Source organism: Nycticebus coucang, chromosome X (assembly GCF_027406575.1).
Source record: "Nycticebus coucang isolate mNycCou1 chromosome X, mNycCou1.pri, whole genome shotgun sequence".
Classification (NCBI taxonomy): domain Eukaryota; kingdom Metazoa; phylum Chordata; class Mammalia; order Primates; family Lorisidae; genus Nycticebus; species Nycticebus coucang.
Window position 1 is genome coordinate 126,967,069 of NC_069804.1, and position 19,106 is coordinate 126,986,174.

A 19,106-nucleotide genomic window follows, 5' to 3' on the forward strand; every position below is an offset into this window, starting at 1 on the left:
CAAGACCAGCTCTACAGGAAATACTTCAACCTGTTCTGCACACTGACCACCACAATGGAGCAGCAGCAAAGTAAGAACTCAGAAATTAAAGGACAGAACCAAACCTCCACACTGATGCAAAAGATAAAACTAAGCAATGGACTCTCACAATATTAGACAAATAGAATACTACCACACTTATCAATTATCTCAATTAATCTTAATGGCTTGAATTCCCCACTGAAGAGACATAGATTGGTTGACTGGATTAAAAAACACAAGCCATCCATTTGCTGTCTGAAAGAAACACACCTGGCTTCAAAAGACAAATTAAAGCTCCGAGTCAAGGGTTGGAAGACAATTTTTCAGGCAAATGGAATTCAGAAGAAAAGAGGAGTTGCAATCTTATTTTCAGATACATGTGGATTTAAAGCAACTAAAGTCAAAAAAGACAAAGATGGTCACTTTATATTGGTCAAGGGAAAAATACAACAAGAAGACATTTAAATTCTAAATATCTATGCACCCAATTTAAATGCTCCCAGATTCTTGAAGCAGACCTTACTCAGTCTGAGCAATATGATATCTGATAATACCATAATAACAGGGGACCTTATCACTCCTCTTACAGAGCTGGACAGATCCTGTAAACAGAAATTAAACGAGGATATAAGAGACTTAAATGAGACCGTAGAACAACTGTGCTTGATAGACGCATATAGAACACTCCATCCCAAAGATAAAGAATATACATTTTTCTCATCACCCCATGGAACATTCTCCAAAATTGATCACATCCTGGGACACAAAACAAATATCAATAGAATCAAAAGAATTGAAATTTTACCTTGTATCTTCTCAGACCATAAGGCACTAAAGGTGGAACTCAACACTAACAAAAATGATCAACCCCACCCAAAGGCATGGAAACTAAACAATCTTCTGTTGAATATCAGATGGGTGCAGGAAGAAATAAAACAGGAAATCATTAACTTCCTTGAACATAACAACAATGAAAACACAAGCTACCAAAACCTGTGGGATACTGCAAAAGCAGTTTTGAGAGGAAAATTCATCGCTTTAGATGCCTACATTCGAAAAGCAATCTCACAAGAGATCTTATAGAATTGGAAAAAGAAGAACAATCTAAGCCTAAACTCAGTAGAAGAAAAGAAATATCCAAAATCAAATCAGAGATCAATGAAATTGAAAACAAAAGAATCATTCAGAAAATTAATGAAACAAGGAGTTGGTTTTTTGAAAAAATAAATAAAATAGATAAAACATTGGCCAGACTAACGAGGAATAGAAAAGTAAAATCTCTAGTAACCTCAATCAGAAATGATAAAGGGGAAATAACAACAGATCCCACAGAGATACAAGAGATCATATCTGAATACTACCAGAAACTCTATGCCCAGAAATTTGACAATGTGAAAGAAATGGATCAATATTTGGAATCACACCCACTCCCTAGACTCAGCCAGGAAGAAATAGAGCTCCTGAACAGACCAATTTCAAGCACTGAGATCAAAGAAACAATAAAAAGTCTCCCAACCAAAAAATGCCCTGGTCCAGATGGCTTCACTCCAGAATTCTATCAGACCTTCAAGGAAGAGCTTATTCCTGTACTGCAGAAATCATTCCAAAAAATTGAGGAAGAAGGAATCTTCCCCAACACATTCTATGAAGCAAACATCACCCTGATACCAAAATCAGGAAAAGAACCAAACAAAAAGGAGAATTTCAGACCAATCTCACTCATGAACATAGACGCAAAAATTCTCAACAAAATCCTAGCCAATAGATTACAGCTTATCATCAAAAACGTCATTCATCATGATCAAGTAGGCTTCATCCCAGGGATGCAAGGCTGGTTTAACATACGCAAGTCCATAAACGTTATCCACCATATTAACAGAGGCAAAAATAAAGATCACATGATCTTCTCAATAGGCGTAGAAAAAGCATTTGATAAAATCCAGCATCCTTTTCTAATTAGAACACTGAGGAGTATAGGCATAGGTGGCACATTTCTAAAACTGATTCAAGCTATCTATGACAAACCCACAGCCAATATTTTACTGAATGGAGTAAAACTGAAAGCTTTTCCTCTTAGAACTGGAACCAGACAAGGTTGTCCTCTGTCACCTTTACTATTCAACATAGTGCTGGAAGTTCTAGCCAATACAATTAGGCAAGACAAGGAAATAAAGGGAATCCAAATGGGAGCAGAGGAGGTCAAACTCTCCCTCTTTGCTGACGACATGATCTTATACTTAGAGAACCCCAAAGACTCAACCACAAGACTCCTAGAAGTCATCAAAAAATACAGTAATGTTTCAGGATATAAAATCAATGTGCACAAGTCAGTAGCCTCTGTGTACACCAATAACAGTCAAGATGAGAAGCTAATTAAGGACACAACTCCCTTCACCATAGTCTCAAAGAAAATGAAATACCTAGGAATATACCTAACAAAGGAGGTGAAGGACCTCTATAAAGAAAACTATGAAATCCTCAGAAAGGAAATAGCAGAGGATATTAACAAATGGAAGAACATACCATGCTCATGGATGGGAAGAATCAACATTGTTAAAATGTCTATACTTCCCAAAGCAATCTACCTATTCAATGCCATTCCTATCAAAATACCAACATCGTACTTTCAAGATTTGGAAAAAATGATTCTGTGTTTTGTATGGAACTGGAAAAAACCCTGTATAGCTAAGGCAGTTCTCTGTAACAAAAATAAATCTGGGGGCATCAGCATACCAGATTTTAGTCTGTACTGCAAAGCCATAGTGCTCAAGACAGCATGGTACTGGCACAAAAACAGAGACATAGACACTTGGAATCGAATTGAAAACCAAGAAATGAAACTAACATTTTACAACCACCTAATCTTTGATAAACCAAACAAGAACATACCTTGGGGGAAAGACTCCCTATTCAATAAATGGTGTTGGGAGAACTGGATGTCTACATGTAAAAGACTGAAACTGGACCCACACCTTTCCCCACTCACAAAAATTGATTCAAGATGGATAAAGGACTTAAACTTAAGGCATGAAACAATAAAAATCCTCCAAGAAAGCATCGGAAAAACACTGGAAGATATTGGCCTGGGGAAAGACTTCATGAAGAAGATTGCCATGGCAACTGCAACAACAACAAAAATAAACAAATGGGACTTCATTAAACTGAAAAGCTTCTGTACAGCTAAGGAGACAATAAGCAAAGCAAAGAGACAACCTACACAATGGGAAAGGATATTTGCATATTTTCAATCAGACAAAAGCTTGATAACTAGGATCTATAGAGAACTCAAATTAATCCACATGAAAAAAGCCAACAATGCCATATATCAATGGGCAAGAGACATGAATAGAACTTTCTCTAAACACGACAGACGAATGGCTAACAAACACATGAAAAAATGTTCATCATCTCTATATATTAGAGAAATGCAAATCAAAACCACCCTGAGATATCATCTAACCCCAGTGAGAATGGCCCACATCACAAAATCTCAAAACTGCAGATGCTGGCGTGGATGTGGAGAGAAGGGAACACTTTTACACTGCTGGTGAGACTGCGAACTAGTACAACCTTTCTGGAAGGAAGTATGGAGAAATCTCAAAGCAATCAAGCTAGACCTCCCATTTGATCCTGCAATCCCATTACTGGGCATCTACCCAGAAGGAAAGAAATCCTTTTATCATAAGGACACTTGTACTAGACTGTTTATTGCTGCTCAATTTACAATTGCCAATATGTGGAAACAGCCTAAATGCCCACCAACCCAGGAATGGATTAACAAGCTGTGGTATATGTATACCATGGAATACTACTCAGCCATTAAAAAAAATGGAGACTTTACATCCTTCGTATTAACCTGGATGGACGTGGAAGACATTATTCTTAGTAAAGCATCACAAGAATGGAGAAGCATAATCCTATGTACTCAATTTTGATATGAGGACAATTAATGACAATTATGGTTATGGGGGGGAACAGAAAGAGGGAAGGAGGGAGGTGGGTGGGGCCTTGGTGTGTGTGACACTTTATGGGGGCAAGACATGATTGCAAGAGGGACTTTACCTAACAATTGCAATCAGTGTAACCTGGCTTATTTTACCCTCAATGAATCCCCAACAATAAAAAAAAAAGAAAAAGAAAAAGAAAATAGTGAATAATTCTCACATAAATTGGATTTAATTTTGACCAAAGTACATTATTTGAACCATAATGTATATTTCAAGTTGTTAATATGTTGTTTAGGATATTGCATCCTCATTTATAAGTGAAATATGTTTGTAATTTCCCTTTATAATAATAAATTTTTTCCAATTTTAATATCAGGTATATTCAAATGAAGTAGAATGAATTTGAAGTATTTGTTCTTTTTACATTGTCTATAAAATTTGGCATGATCTGTTTTTTGAAATTATCTTCTATTTTTATTTATAAATATTAGTTGTTTATTTTTTAAGACTTTGGAAAAAAATTTTTTTTCCTGCTCTAAAATCTTTAGTAGTCACCCATTGTCTCTCTCTTTTCTTTTTTTTAGAGACAGAGTCTCACTTTGTTGCTCTAGGTAAAGTGCCGTGGTGTCACAGCTCAGAACAACCTCCAGCTCTTGAGCTTAGGTGATTCTCTTGCCTCAGCCTCCTGAATAGCTGGGACTATAGGCATCCACCACAATGCGCGACTATTTTTTGTTGTTGTTGCAGTTTGGCCAAGGCCGGGTTCTAACCCTCCACCCTCGGTATATGGTGCCAGAGCCCTACTCATTGAGCCACAGGTGCTGCCCCTCCCACTGTCTCTTAAAGTAAGGACAAACTCCTCAGTCCCTCATAATCTTTTCCAAAGATACCTTACAGGAATGACCAAATTATATACAGACAGGATCAGCAAGATAACATGAATATATAATTAAGCCAAGTCAGATATAAAAAAATAAGGAGTGGTCAGACCTGGGACAAACTGGACAGTGAGGACTTACCTGAACATGTTCAAATTAAATGAACCAAAAAACTTAAAGTAATAATTTTTTTCCAAAAAGCCCTACTTACTGGCCAAACAAAATATACCCAGGGCTGCCATATGCCCATATGATGTCAACTTGAAAATCTTGCTTTACCATCTTATATCTATTATTTTCTCATATTTACTCATTCTTCAATAAACTCTTTCCATTCCACAACTTTACTAACACTGATCCTTCTGCCTTGAGCAACAATTCTCAATAATAATTACACTCTGGAAATGCTTAAGGAGATTAAAAAAAATTCCAATGCCTCGCTAGCACCCAAAACAATTAAATCAAAAAATCTTCCCAGTATTTCTAAAGTATCCCACTAATCCAATATGCTGCAAAATTTGAAAAATACTGGCCTGGTATTAATTCCCTATAGGTCTTCTCATTAAATCCAAATCCTTGCAGAGCACTTGAAATGCAACTTTATGAAGTCGGTCCCTCAAAATCTTAAAAGAATACAATATCTAGGGTGGCGCCTGTGGCTCAGTGAGTAGGGCGCCAGCCCCATATACCGAGGGTAGAGGGTTCAAACCCGGCCTCGGCCAAAACCGCAACCAAAAAATAGCCGGGCGTTGTGGCGGGCGCCTGTAGTCCCAGCTGCTCTGGAGGCTGAGGCAGGAGAATCGCTTAAGCCCAAGGGCTGGAGGTTGCTGTGAGCTGTGTGAGGCCACGGCACTCTACCGAGGGCCATAAAGTGAGACTCTGTCTCTACAAAAAAAAAGTAATAACAAAAAAAAAAAAAAAGAATACAATATCTCACATGCCACTATTTGTATTTTTCTTTTAAGATATATTTTACTTTTACTACTAAGCTGCTTAAAACAATATACATTCATTATATTACCATTTTCATAGGTCTCTATTGTTATTACCCTGGTTCAAGCTACTATCATACCTCCCCTGTCTAGTCAGTTGCAATAGTTCCAAAGTAATTTCTCTTTTTCAACCCACCACCTCTCACCCATACCCGATACACAGGCTACCCAATACATTCAATCACCATTTCATAGTGTACATTTGATTATATCACTCCCTTGCTTTATAAAACAAAAATAACAATCTTCTTCAATTTACCATAGTCTCTAGGACCCTGCATGATCCTGATTCCTCTTCTGGCCCATCATAGTACAGCTTCACTGGCCTTCTTCTGGACAATATTCTCTGCTTAAGGGTTTGCATGTTAGAAATCAAATTTTCAGTTGAGGTTGTGTTCTTGTATGTACCTCAGGGTCCTCTTTCAAAGCTCATTTGAATGCTTGCCATCATCAACTTCTTCATGATTATAGTAGACTACTGTCTCCGTTTTCTTGCTAGCTGTTTATCAGCAATAGGAAACTACTCTCAAGTGGTATCCATGTGGATCCCTCCATCTTAAAGTGAGCAGTAGTGCCTTTATTTTCCATGTTCTTTGAATCTCTGATTTGCTCTTCAGTTTTCCTTTCAGAGAAAACTTTCTATTTTTTAAAGACTTGTGCTGTTAGGTTAGACTCATCTCAATGTTATTCCCATCTTATAATCATCTGATTAGTGACCTTAATTACATCTTAAAAACTTTTTTCATTGTGTTACATAATCATGGCAGTAACACTAAGAGAAGAACCTCATGAAGGCCATCTTAGAATTCTTCCTACCACACTTTGTAGTGTGTATTTTTGTATATTTGTATTTAGATTGCAAGATGTTGAAGAGCAAAGGCAAAACCATATACTTCTTTTATTTTTCCTCACTCTTTCTTCCACAATCAGTACTCAGTACAATTTTGCAAGCATAGAAATTGTCCAATAAAACTTGTTGACTAACCTAGTGGAAAATTATGGTCAACCTGATAACATGCAATACTTACACAGCCAAGAGACGTATACAATCCACTTAAAATAATCGCTGCCCAAATCATACCTTGTGGCAAATGGATTGCGATGGCTGGTCTAAAAATTGTAATCCTAATAATCCAATTGCTACACTTGGGGGCTAAGGTAAAAATGATGATATGGCCTCATTAATGGTTTAATTGAGTAGCCATGTTCTTTGAGGAAAGACATTTTTCAACTACTATCTTATAAAAATAAACAAAAAGAAAAATCATAGGCTGCCATTCATTTTGCCAAAGTACATGCAATAAATCAATCCATTTATAATATAAATAGATACCCATTGATATCTATTTTCAAAAATGTTTACAATGCATGAATTTTGTGACATGTACACATGCTTTTACTGCATGCTTAAAGAACTTTCTGTGCATATATGTGGCATAAATTTATTTAGTTTAAACTACAATACTAGCAACATGAGTTTACAATTGTAAAGTCCGGGAACATCAAACTTCTAAAATGGTCAACATTTGACATGGTGAGTGCCTCAAAATAAGATTGCTCTGTGTACTCTCTCAGTGTTTATTTTGTTTGCTAGAAATCTGCATATATTCATGAATTTTGATACCACAAAATTTCATTTAATGCTGCCAAGAGGTAATATTACGATTATTTGCTCACATTGGGACATTTTAAAGACTATAAATATTTCTTTCTCATAAGTATCTTGATTATCTACAACCTAAAAGTGGTATCAATCAAGTGGAGGAATTTTCCCATAGTCAGTTTAATGCTACAATTCGAAATTCTTGCTCCTGTCTGGCCATGGCATTGCTTTGCTATTTGCGGCACCTTCAAAAGCAAAGCCAAATAAGTTAGTGAATTTTATTTTTTTTATTGTTGGGGATTCATTGACGGTACAATAAGCCAGGTTACACTGATTGCATTTGTTAGGTAAAGTCCCTCTTGCAATTATGTCTTGCCCCCAGAAGGTGTGGCACACACCAAGGCCCCAACCCCCTCATTCCCTCTCTCTGCTTTTTCTCCTCCCCATAACCTTAATTGTCATTAATTGTCCTCATATCAAAATTGAGTACATAGGATTGATGATTCTCCATTCTTGTGATGCTTTACTAAAAATAATGTCTTCCACTTCCATCCAGGTTAATACAAAGGATGTAAAGTCTCCATTTTTTTTAATAGCTGAATAGTATTCCATGGTATACATATACCACAGCTTGTTAATCCATTCCTGGGTTGGTGGGCATTTAGGCCGTTTCCACATTTTGACAACTGTAAATTGAGCTGCAATAAACAGTCTAGTACAAGTGTCCTTATGATAAAAGGATTTTTTTTCCTTCTGGGTAGATGCCCAGTAATGGGATTGCAGGATCAAATGGGAGGTCTAGCTTGAGTGCTTTGAGGTTTCTCCATACTTCCTTCCAGAAAGGTTGTACTAGTTTGCAGTCCCACCAGCAGTGTAAAAGTGTTCCCTTCTCTCCACATCCACGCCAGCACCTGCAGTTTTGAGGTTTTGTGATGTGGGCCATTCTCACTGGGGTTAGATGGTATCTCAGGGTGGTTTTGATTTGCATTTCTCTAATATATAGGGATGATGAACACTTTTTCATATGTTTGTTAGCCATTTGTTTGTCTTCTTTAGAGAAGGTTCTATTCATGTCTCTTGCCCATTGATATATAGAATTGTTGGCTTTTATCATGCGGATTAATTTGAGTTCTCTATAGATCCTAGTTATCAAGCTTTTGTCTGATTGAAAATATGCAATTATCCTTTCCCATTTTGTAGGTTGTCTCTTTGCTTTGGTTGTTGTCTCCTTGGCTATACAGAAGCTTTTCAGTTTAATGAAGTCCCATTTGTTTATTTTTGTTGTTGTTGCAATTGCCATGGCAGTCTTCTTCATGAAATCTTTCCCCAGGCCAATATCTTCCAGTGTTTTTCCTATGCTTTCTTTGAGGATTTTTATTGTTTCATGCCTACCACTGTGGCCAGCTTCAAGAAAGTCGAGTGAAATCACTGCACACAAGAGGTGGGAAGAGAGCCACAATGACATAATACACTTTTTATTTAAGAATGTAATGTAAAAGCATAGCTGTTGTTTTGAACAATATATAATATTTAACCTACATGCTTTCAGAACACACATCCAGGAAAGAATTCTGTCAGTCCATAAAAACCAGACATATTTATCTCATGTATTATAAAATGATTTTATTGAGTTGTGACAGTATAAATAAAATTCATATTAACTATCTTTGACTATACTTATAGAACTTCAAATCCCACAATCGTTGCTTAGTTTCTGAGGTACTGTGAAAAAACACAAAGCCATTTTTCCTCTTGGTGATTCTTTTAACCCAAATTGTTATTCTCTTAAATATTTGGTTTCATACTTAATCACATTTCCTCACTTGCCCCTGCTCTGAGTTCTCTTCCTCTATCTCCCTTCACCTGTTTGTGTGTTCAGAGCTCAACTTTCAAATCTTCTTACCCATTCACTAACTAGAAGAAGGATATCTATTATTAATTTTAAAGGTGATCTAATGTCAAACCTTTTCATCCAGAAAATAAATAAGGTTGCAATAAAACCCTATATTTTTATTCAAAGTTACAGAAGTACTGGGGGGGCAGAGAAAAACATGGCTGACTGAAGCCAGCTTTCCACAGAGGAAAGTTAGAGAGTTTCAGAAGAGAGTCCAGAAAGAGAGTTAAAGGACAGAAATTTAGCAAGTAACCTGGCGGATTAGAGCTGTGCCAAGAGAGAAGGTTGAAGAATGCACATGAACCCTGCTGAGGTGAGCTGTGACCCCAAGAATACAAATAAAAGGTACAAAATCCATCACCAAGTGGAAGGAAGTCCCCTCTCCCATGAGAACAGCTCAGAGTACCCCATAAACAAACGACCAGAGTTCAAAATTCCTCCCATTATACTCCATGGGAGAGATCCTCTAAAAACCGGACCTACTTCCCCTACTAGGGTAACATGGCACTCTCCTGCCAGGCATAAAACTGTGTAAAACTGTATATATTCTCTACATGCCATTCTGAGCTACCAAAACTCCCCTCCACTCTCACTCTGAGGTCTGGAGTCTTGTCCCCCAGGAGTCCAGATTCTTTGGTGTATTCTCCAGAGGTGTGGACAAGGCCTGGACTGCTGGTGGTCAGTGCTGATTCTGCGACACGGGAGTGAGGAGAGCATGGTCGGCTGAAAGAAAACCACACAGGAGTGGTGGGGCCCTGAGGTGCAAAGAAGCAGCCATTTTTGGCAACAATAGGGTTCACCCCTACATATTCCAGAGTCACACCCCCTGTCTCTCTGGGCAACCAGAGGAGGCTGGGCATATTCTCAGGTGGCAACCACCAGTGGAACAGATCTGGGATGAAAACACAGGCCCTGAGGGGTGGAGCAAGATGGCAGCCGAGTAACAGCTTCCTAGCATCTGGGCACCGTGAGTCTGGGGAGATAGGACTCCAGGCATCTCTGGCTGCTGGGATCTGACTATCATCACCCCTGAGAGGATACAGGGAGTCAGCGAGAGACTTCTGGACCCCAAGAGGAGGACTAAAACAGTGGAAAACCGGCAAGTGGTCGCATGTGTTCAATCCGTCTAAACCCGCCCGCAACTGTAAGTTCAGTAGCAGCGAGACTGCAAACCAGAAAGGCCTTACCTGTAAAATGTTTTGGTGTCTTTGGACTTGGCACTCAGTGGAACTGCCTTGGGGAGAGCCTGAGTGGGAGTGCGGAGAACTTCGGCCTTTGTCTAGGGCCCCAGTCTGAGCCGCTGAGCCAGACGGAGCTAATAGTGTTTGGCTCTGGGTCACAGGCAGCCATTCTGAGCAATCTGCCCTGGCAAGCTCCGCCCTCAGGGTCACAGAGCTAGAATTGGGTGGGAGCTTGTAACCCAGCAACCAAGTAGCCTAAGGGCGGGGTTTGAGCCGCCTTGCAGCCCTAACCCTCGGGGGCAGAGGGAGACCAGTTTTGACACACAGGGTAAGTGGATAGCCACTTCAGCAGTGATTCCAGCGACAAGCACTTCCCTGGGAAAGCTTCTGCTCAGCAAGTGAACAAGTTCAAAGTGCCTTTTAAGTGGGCTGAAGAGAGATTTAGGGTGTCTACCTCCTGGGGTTTGAGAAACTTCGAGCCTCCAGTTGTATCAGAACTGTTACTGTTAACTGTTAATCACTGTTAACTGTGATTAACATCTCATACCCCAGGAGACCACGTGTTGCCCAGACAATATTCAATAATATATACATACTGCTTTGTTTTTGGTTGTGGTTTTTTTTTGGTTTGGTTGTTTTTTTTTGTTTACTATGATGTTGTAGATTGTTGTTTTGTTTTCTAAGTTCAAACTTTTCCATACAGATCCTTTTTCTTTCTCAATTTTTCTAGTTTAGTTATAATTTCCCATTGCTGCCTTTTTCAATAATTAGAACTACATTTTTGTTAGGGTTTCTACCGCTATTATTTGGTTTTCCACCCAATTTTATCCCACAAAGTTTTGTTTGTTTGTTTTGGTTTGATTTATAGCATTTTTGTCTTTCCTCTCTCCTTGGTGGAGGTGGGGTACTGTGTCTGATCAGGTTAGCAAAGAGCTGCTGACCTCAAGGGAACCACCCAACTGGGCAATGCAGAAGGAGGTTTTTTTTTTTTTAAGGTTGTATCAAAGTACCCTACTGTACACCTATATTGCTCTGTCTCCCTCTTTCTGTGCCTCTCTTCTTTTTGTCAATATTCCTTTTACACACCCCCTCTCCTTTCTCTATTTTTCTATTTTTTTTCTTATCACTCGGTCCTCCTTTCTTCCATCACTTTTTTGCTCTTCAACCTTCTCACCCTTCTGATCCTGTAACCCTTAGTCCACAGGCACGAGAACTTACAGAGCAAGAGGAAGTGAAAGGAAAATTAGGGCAAGGAAACAGATACAAGAAATCACTCATGAGGAAGAATCAGCAGAAAACTCCAGGCAACATGAAGAACCAGTCAAGAACAACCCGGCCAAGGGACCATGAGGCAGCTACTGCAGAGGATTCCACCTATAAAGTAATGTTAGGAATGACAGAAAGGGACTTTAGAATACACATGTTGAAAACAATGAAAGAAATAATGGAAACAATGAAGGAAGCTGCTAATAAAGTGGAAAATAACCAAAAGGAAATTCAAAAACAGAATCAAATAAGAGACGAACGATATGAAGAATGTAAAAAGGATATAGCAGAGCTGAAGGAACTGAAACAGTCAATTAGGGAACTTAAAGATGCAATGGAAAGTATCAGCAACAGGTTAGACCATGCAGAGGAAAGAATTTCAGAGGTAGAAGACAAAGTTTTTGAGATAACTCAGACAGTAAAAGAGACAGAAAAGAAGAGAAAGAAAGCAGAACATTCCCTGTCAGAAATATGGGACTTTATGAAGCGTTCCAACATACGAGTTACAGGAATTCCAGAAGGGGAAGAAGAATGCCCCAGAGGAATGGAAGCCATACTAGAGAATATTATAAAAGAAATTTTCCCAAATATCACCAAAGACTTTGACACACTGCTTTCAGAGGGCTATCGGACCCCAGGTCGCCTCAACTCTAACCGAGCATCCCCAAGACACATTGTGATGAATCTGTCCAACGAGACAAAAGAAAAGATTCTGCAAGTTGCCAGGAGTAAGCGCCAGTTGACCTACAGGGGCAAATACATCAGAGTGACGGCAGACTTCTCTAATGAAACTTTCCAAGCAAGAAGACAATGGTCATCTAGCTTTAATCTACTTAAAAAGAACAATTTCCAGCCCAGAATTCTGTATCCTGCTAAGCTAAGCTTCAAAATCGACAGAGAAATCAAATCATTTACAGATATACAAACATTGAGGAAATTTGCCACAACAAGACCAGCCCTAAGGAAATACTTCAACCTGTTCTGCACACTGACCACCACAATGGATCAGCAACAAAGTAAGAACTCAGAAATTAAAGGACAGAACCTAACCTCCACACTGCTGCAAAAGATAAACTAAGCAATGACTCTCACAATATTAGACGAATAGAATACTACCACACTTATCAATTATCTCAATAAATGTTAATGGCTTGAATTCCCCCACTGAAGAGAAATAGATTGGTTGACTGGATTAAAAAACACAAGCCATCCATTTGCTGTCTGAAAGAAACACACCTGGCTTCAAAAGACAAATTAAAGCTCCGAGTCAAGGGTTGGAAGACAATTTTTCAGGCAAATGGAATTCAGAAGAAAAGGGGAGTTGCAATCTTATTTTCAGATACATGTGGATTTAAAGCAACTAAAGTCAAAAAAGACAAAGATGGTCACTTTATATTGGTCAAGGGAAAAATACAACAAGAAGACATTTCAATTCTAAATATCTATGCACCCAATTTAAATGCTCCCAGATTCTTGAAACAGACCTTACTCAGTCTGAGCAATATGATATCTGATAATACCATAATAACAGGGGACTTTAACACTCCTCTTACAGAGCTGGACAGATCCTCTAAACAGAAATTAAACAAGGATATAAGAGATTTAAATGAGACCCTAGAACAACTGTGCTTGATAGACGCATATAGAACACTCCATCCCAAAGATAAAGAGTATACATTCTTCTCATCACCCCATGGAACATTTTCCAACATTCTCCAACATTCTCCAATATCCTGGGACACAAATCAAATATCAACAGAATCAAAAGAATTGAAATTTTACCTTGTATCTTCTCAGACCATAAGGCACTAAAGGTGGAACTCAACTCTAACAAAAATGCTCAACTCTACCCAAAGTTATGGAAATTAAACAATCTTCTGTTGAATAACAGATGGGTGCAGGAAGAAATAAAACAGGAAATCATTAACTTCCTTGAGCATAAAAACAATGAACACACAAGCTACCAAAACCTGTGGGATACTGCAAAAGCAGTTTTGAGAGGAAAATTCATTGCTTTAGATGCCTACATTCGAAAAACAGAAAGAGAGCGCATCAACAATCTCACAAGAGATCTTATGGAATGGGAAAAAGAAGAACAATCTAAGCCTAAACTCAGTAGAAGAAAAGAAATATCCAAAATCAAATCAGAGATCAACGAAATTGAAAACAAAAGAATCATTCAGAAAATTAATGAAACAAGGAGTCGGTTTTTTGAAAAAATAAATAAAATAGATAAACCATTGGCCAGACTAACGAGGAATAGAAAAGTAAAATCTCTAGTAACCTCAATCAGAAATGATAAAGGGGAAATAACAGCTGATCCCACAGAGATACAAGAGATCATCTCTGAATACTACCAGAAACTCTACGCCCAGAAAGTTGAAAATGTGAAGGAAATGGATCAATATTTGGAATCACACCCTCTCCCTAGACTCAGCCAAGAAGAAATAGAGTTCCTGAACAGACCAATTTCAAGCATTGAGATAAAGAAACAATAAATAATCTTCCAACCAAAAAATGCCCTGGTCCAGATGGCTTCACTCCAGAATTCTATCAAACCTTCAAGGAAGAGCTTATTCCTGTACTGCAGAAATTATTCCAAAAAATTGAGGAAGAAGGAATCTTCCCCAACACATTCTATGAAGCAAACATCACCTTTATACCAAAACCAGGAAAAGAACCAAACAAAAATGAGAATTTCAGACCAATCTCACTCATGAACATAGATGAAAAAATTCTCAACATAATCCTAGCCAATAGATTACAGCTTATCATCAAAAAAGTCATTCATCATGATCAAGTAGGCTTCATCCCAGGGATGCAAGGCTGGTTTAACATACACAAGTCCATAAACGTTATCCACCATATTAACAGAGGCAAAAATAAAGATCACGTGATCCTCTCAATAGATGCAGAAAAAGCATTTTATAAAATCCAGCATCCTTTTCTAATTAGAACACTGAAGAGTATAGGCATAGGTGACATATTTCTTAAACTGATTGAAGCTATCTATGACAAACCCACAGCCAATATTTTACTGAATAGAGGAAAACTGAAAGCTTTTCCTCTTAGAACTGGAACCAGACAAGGTTGCCCTCTGTCACCTTTACTATTCAACGTAGTGCTGGAAGTTCTAGCCAATACAATTAGGCAAGACAAGGAAATAAAGGAAATCCAAATGGGAGCAGAGGAGGTCAAACTCTCCCTCTTTGCTGACGACATGATCTTATACTTAGAGAACCCCAAAGACTCAACCACAAGACTCCTAGAAGTCATCAAAAAATACAGTAATGTTTCAGGATATAAAATCAATGTCCACAAGTCAGTATCCTTTGTGTATACCAATAACAGTCAAGATGAGAAGCTAATTAAGGACACAGCTCCCTTCACCATAGTCTCAAAGAAAATGAAATACCTAGGAATATACCTAACGAAGGAGGTGAAGGACCTCTATAAAGAAAACTATGAAATCCTCAGAAAGGAAATAGCAGAGGATATTAACAAATGGAAGAACATACCATGCTCATGGATGGGAAGAATCAACATTGTTAAAATGTCTATACTTCCCAAAGCAATCTACCTATTCAATGCCATTCCTATCAAAATATCAACATCGTACTTTCAAGATTTAGAAAAAATGATTCTGTGTTTTGTATGTAACCGGAAAAAACCCCGTATAGCTAAGGCAGTTCTTTGTAAGAAAAATAAAGCTGGGGCATCAGCATACCAGATATTAGTCTGTACTACAAAGCCATAGTGCTCAAGACAGAATGGTACTGGCTCAAAAACAGAGACATAGACACTTGGAATCGAATTGAAAACCAAGAAATGAAACTAACATCTTACAACCACCTAATCTTTGATAAACCAAACAAGAACACACCTTGGGGGAAAGACTCCCTATTCAATAAATGGTGTTGGGAGAACTTAATGCCTACATGTAAAAGGCTGAAACTGGACCCACACCTTTCCCCACTCACAAAAATTGATTCAAGACGGATAAAGGACTTAAATTTAAGGCATGAAACAAGAAAAATCCTCAAAGAAAGCATAGGAAAAACACTGGAAGATATTGGCCTGGGGAAATACTTCATGAGGAAGATTGCCATGGCAATTGCAACAACAACAAAAATAAACAAATGGGACTTCATTAAACTGAAAAGCTTCTGTACAGCTAAGGAGACAATAAGCAAAGCAAAGAGACAACCTACACAATGGGAAAGGATATTTGCATATTTTCAATCAGACAAAAGCTTGATAACTAGGATCTATAGAGAACTCAAATTAATCCACATGAAAAAAGCCAACAATCCCTTATATCAATGGGCAAGAGACATGAATAGAACTTTCTCTAAACACGACAGACGAATGGCTAACAAACACATGAAAAAATGTTCATCATCTCTATATATTAGAGAAATGCAAATCAAAACCACCCTGAGATATCATCTAACCCCAGTGAGAATGGCCCACATCACAAAATCTCAAAACTGCAGATGCTGGCGTGGATGTGGAGAGAAGGGAACACTTTTACACTGCTGGTGAGACTGCGAACTAGTACAACCTTTCTGGAAGGAAGTATGGAGAAATCTCAAAGCAATCAAGCTAGACCTCCCATTTGATCCTGCAATCCCATTCCTGGGCATCTACCCAGAAGGAAAGAAATCCTTTTATCATAAGGACACTTGTACTAGACTGTTTATTGCTGCTCAATTTACAATCGCCAAAATGTGGAAACAGCCTAAATGCCCAGCAACCCAGGAATGGATTAACAAGCTGTGGTATATTTATACCATGGGATACTATTCAGTCATTAAAAAAAATGGAGACTTTACATCCTTCGTATTAACCTGGATGGACGTGGAAGACATTATTCTTAGCAAAGCATCACAAGAATGGAGAAGCATGAATCCTATGTACTCAATTTTGATATGTGGACAATTAATGACAATTGTGCTTATGGGGGGGAAACAGAAAGAGGGAAGGAGGGAGGTGGGTGGGGCCTTGGTGTGTGTCACATTTTCTGGGTGCAAGACATGATTGCAAGAGGGACTTTACCTAACAATTGCAATCAGTGTAACCTGGCTTATTGTACCCTCAATGAATTCCCAATAATAAAAAAAAAAGTTTATAAAAAAAAAAAGAAAGAAAGAAAAGAAAACACATGCCCCATGATTAAAGGGTTTGCCTGAGGCGGTACCAGCCTGTGTGGAGCATGGGGACTAGAAAACTCATGCAGTGCCGTTAGAATCCCAGGGTGAGGCTGATCAGAGGACCGCTTTACTAAGTCTAAGATGTACCTAGCCCTCAGGAGATCATCAGCTTAGACAAAGGAGGGCAAGAGGCTAGAACTGACAGCTAACCTTGCTGCGAATACAAACTACCGGGCAGCATCAAAGACAGGGCGTGAGTTGCAGGTTCTGTGAACTCAAAACAACTTCTCTTCTGCAGGGGAATTTAGCTGGGACAGAAACAAATTCTGAAAAGTTGATCTGTTCTGTCAATAATATCAATCAGGGGTGGGGCTATAACTGAGTGAACACCCCCAGCCTCCATCCCAAGCACCCAAGGTTGTCTGGCCTCACCTCACCCTGCTGGATAGTGGCAGAGAGTAGTGGCATGGTTGAGAAGACATAGATGTCCTTGCAATTCAGGCAGGCGCAAACCCTAGAGTATTTGCTCATTGGAGGCAACTGGGTCACAGCCCTGCAGGGTTATCAGTGACTGGGTGTGAAAAAGGTGCAAGGTGGGAAAGGAGCAATCAACCTTCCCAGACTAATGTATTTGCTAGGTGGGTATTCCTGACCTCATGGAGCACCGGAGCAAGTCATATTTGAGTTATAAGCAGACCCCTGTAATCTAGTTGCCAGAGACCTTTTAAAGTCTCCCACCTGGGACAAGTGCTGACTAACACAATTGATTTGGACCTTTTGAACTGAACCAATCACCTGAGGACTATCCAAGTAGTGCCCTGGGAGTGTGTTTGTAGGAAGGTTTGATTTTCCTTTTCCAATTGTTGCCTGTGGGGGGGGGCGGGGTGACTTAATTGCTGGTATTTCTCAACAGCTGAGACTTCAACCCAGAATAAATGCATCACAAGGGTAAGACAGAGACCAGCTGAAAACAAGACAGAGCCACTTAGCCCGACCACCAAGCAGGTTCACAGCTTCTCAGGCCTTGGCACTGTACAGGTCCTCAGCAAAGCTCCAAGGGAAAAGGTATAGACACAAGTCCCAGCTTTGGGGCAAGGGCTGGTTAATCACTACTTCTGAAGCCCCTAACCCAACTTTTCTTTACCTACTTAATTAGTCAAATGGTGTGAAATAATCATGGGGTGGAATCAGTGGAAAAAATCTGGTAACATGAATAAACAGAGTAGATCAACCCCCCCCACACACACACCAAGGAAAGATATGGCAGTTGTAACTGAAGATCCCATTCATAAACAGATGGCCGAGATGTCAGAAATCAAATTCAAAACTTGGATTGCAATTAAGATTAATAGAATGGAGTAAAAGTTAGAATTAGAAATTGGAGAAGCAATTCAAAAGTTGGAATTAGAAATTCGAAGAGAAATTCAAAAGTTGTCTCAAGAATTCAACAAATTTAAAGACAAAACCACCAAAGATTTTGGCATTGAAGCAAGAATTTGCAGCCCTCAAAAATATGAAAAATACAGTAGAATCCCTCATTAACAGAGTGGAGCAAGCAGAAGAAAGGATTTCTGACATTGAAGACAAAGCTTTTGAATGCTCCCAAACTCTCAAAGAGGAAGAGAAATGGAGAGCAAATATGGATAATTCTCTCAGAGACTTCTAGGATAATTCAAAGAAGGCTAATATCCACCTCATTGGAATCCCTGAAAGCGATGAAGTAGCTTCACAAAGCACAGAGGCTATTCAACATGAAATTATGAAAGAGAATTTTCCAGACATGCCAAGAGATTCTGAAATTAAGAAAGCAGACAGTTTCAGAACCCCAGCATGACTTAACCCGAATAAGACATCCCCCAGGCACATCATAATTAACATCACTAAAGTTAATATGAAGGAGAAAATTCTCAAAGCAGCCACACATAAGAAAACCATAACCTACAAAGGGAAGAATATTAAAATGACTGCAGGTCTGTCTGCTGAAAACTTTCAAGCCAGAAGAGAGTGGTCATCGACTTTTAATCTCCTAAAACAAAATAACTTTCAACCCCGGATCCTGAATCCAGCTAAACTGAGTTTCATTTATGATGGAGAAATTAAATACTTTAATGACATTCACATGTTGAAGAAATTTGCCATAACCAAACCAGCTCTTCAGGATATTCTCAGAC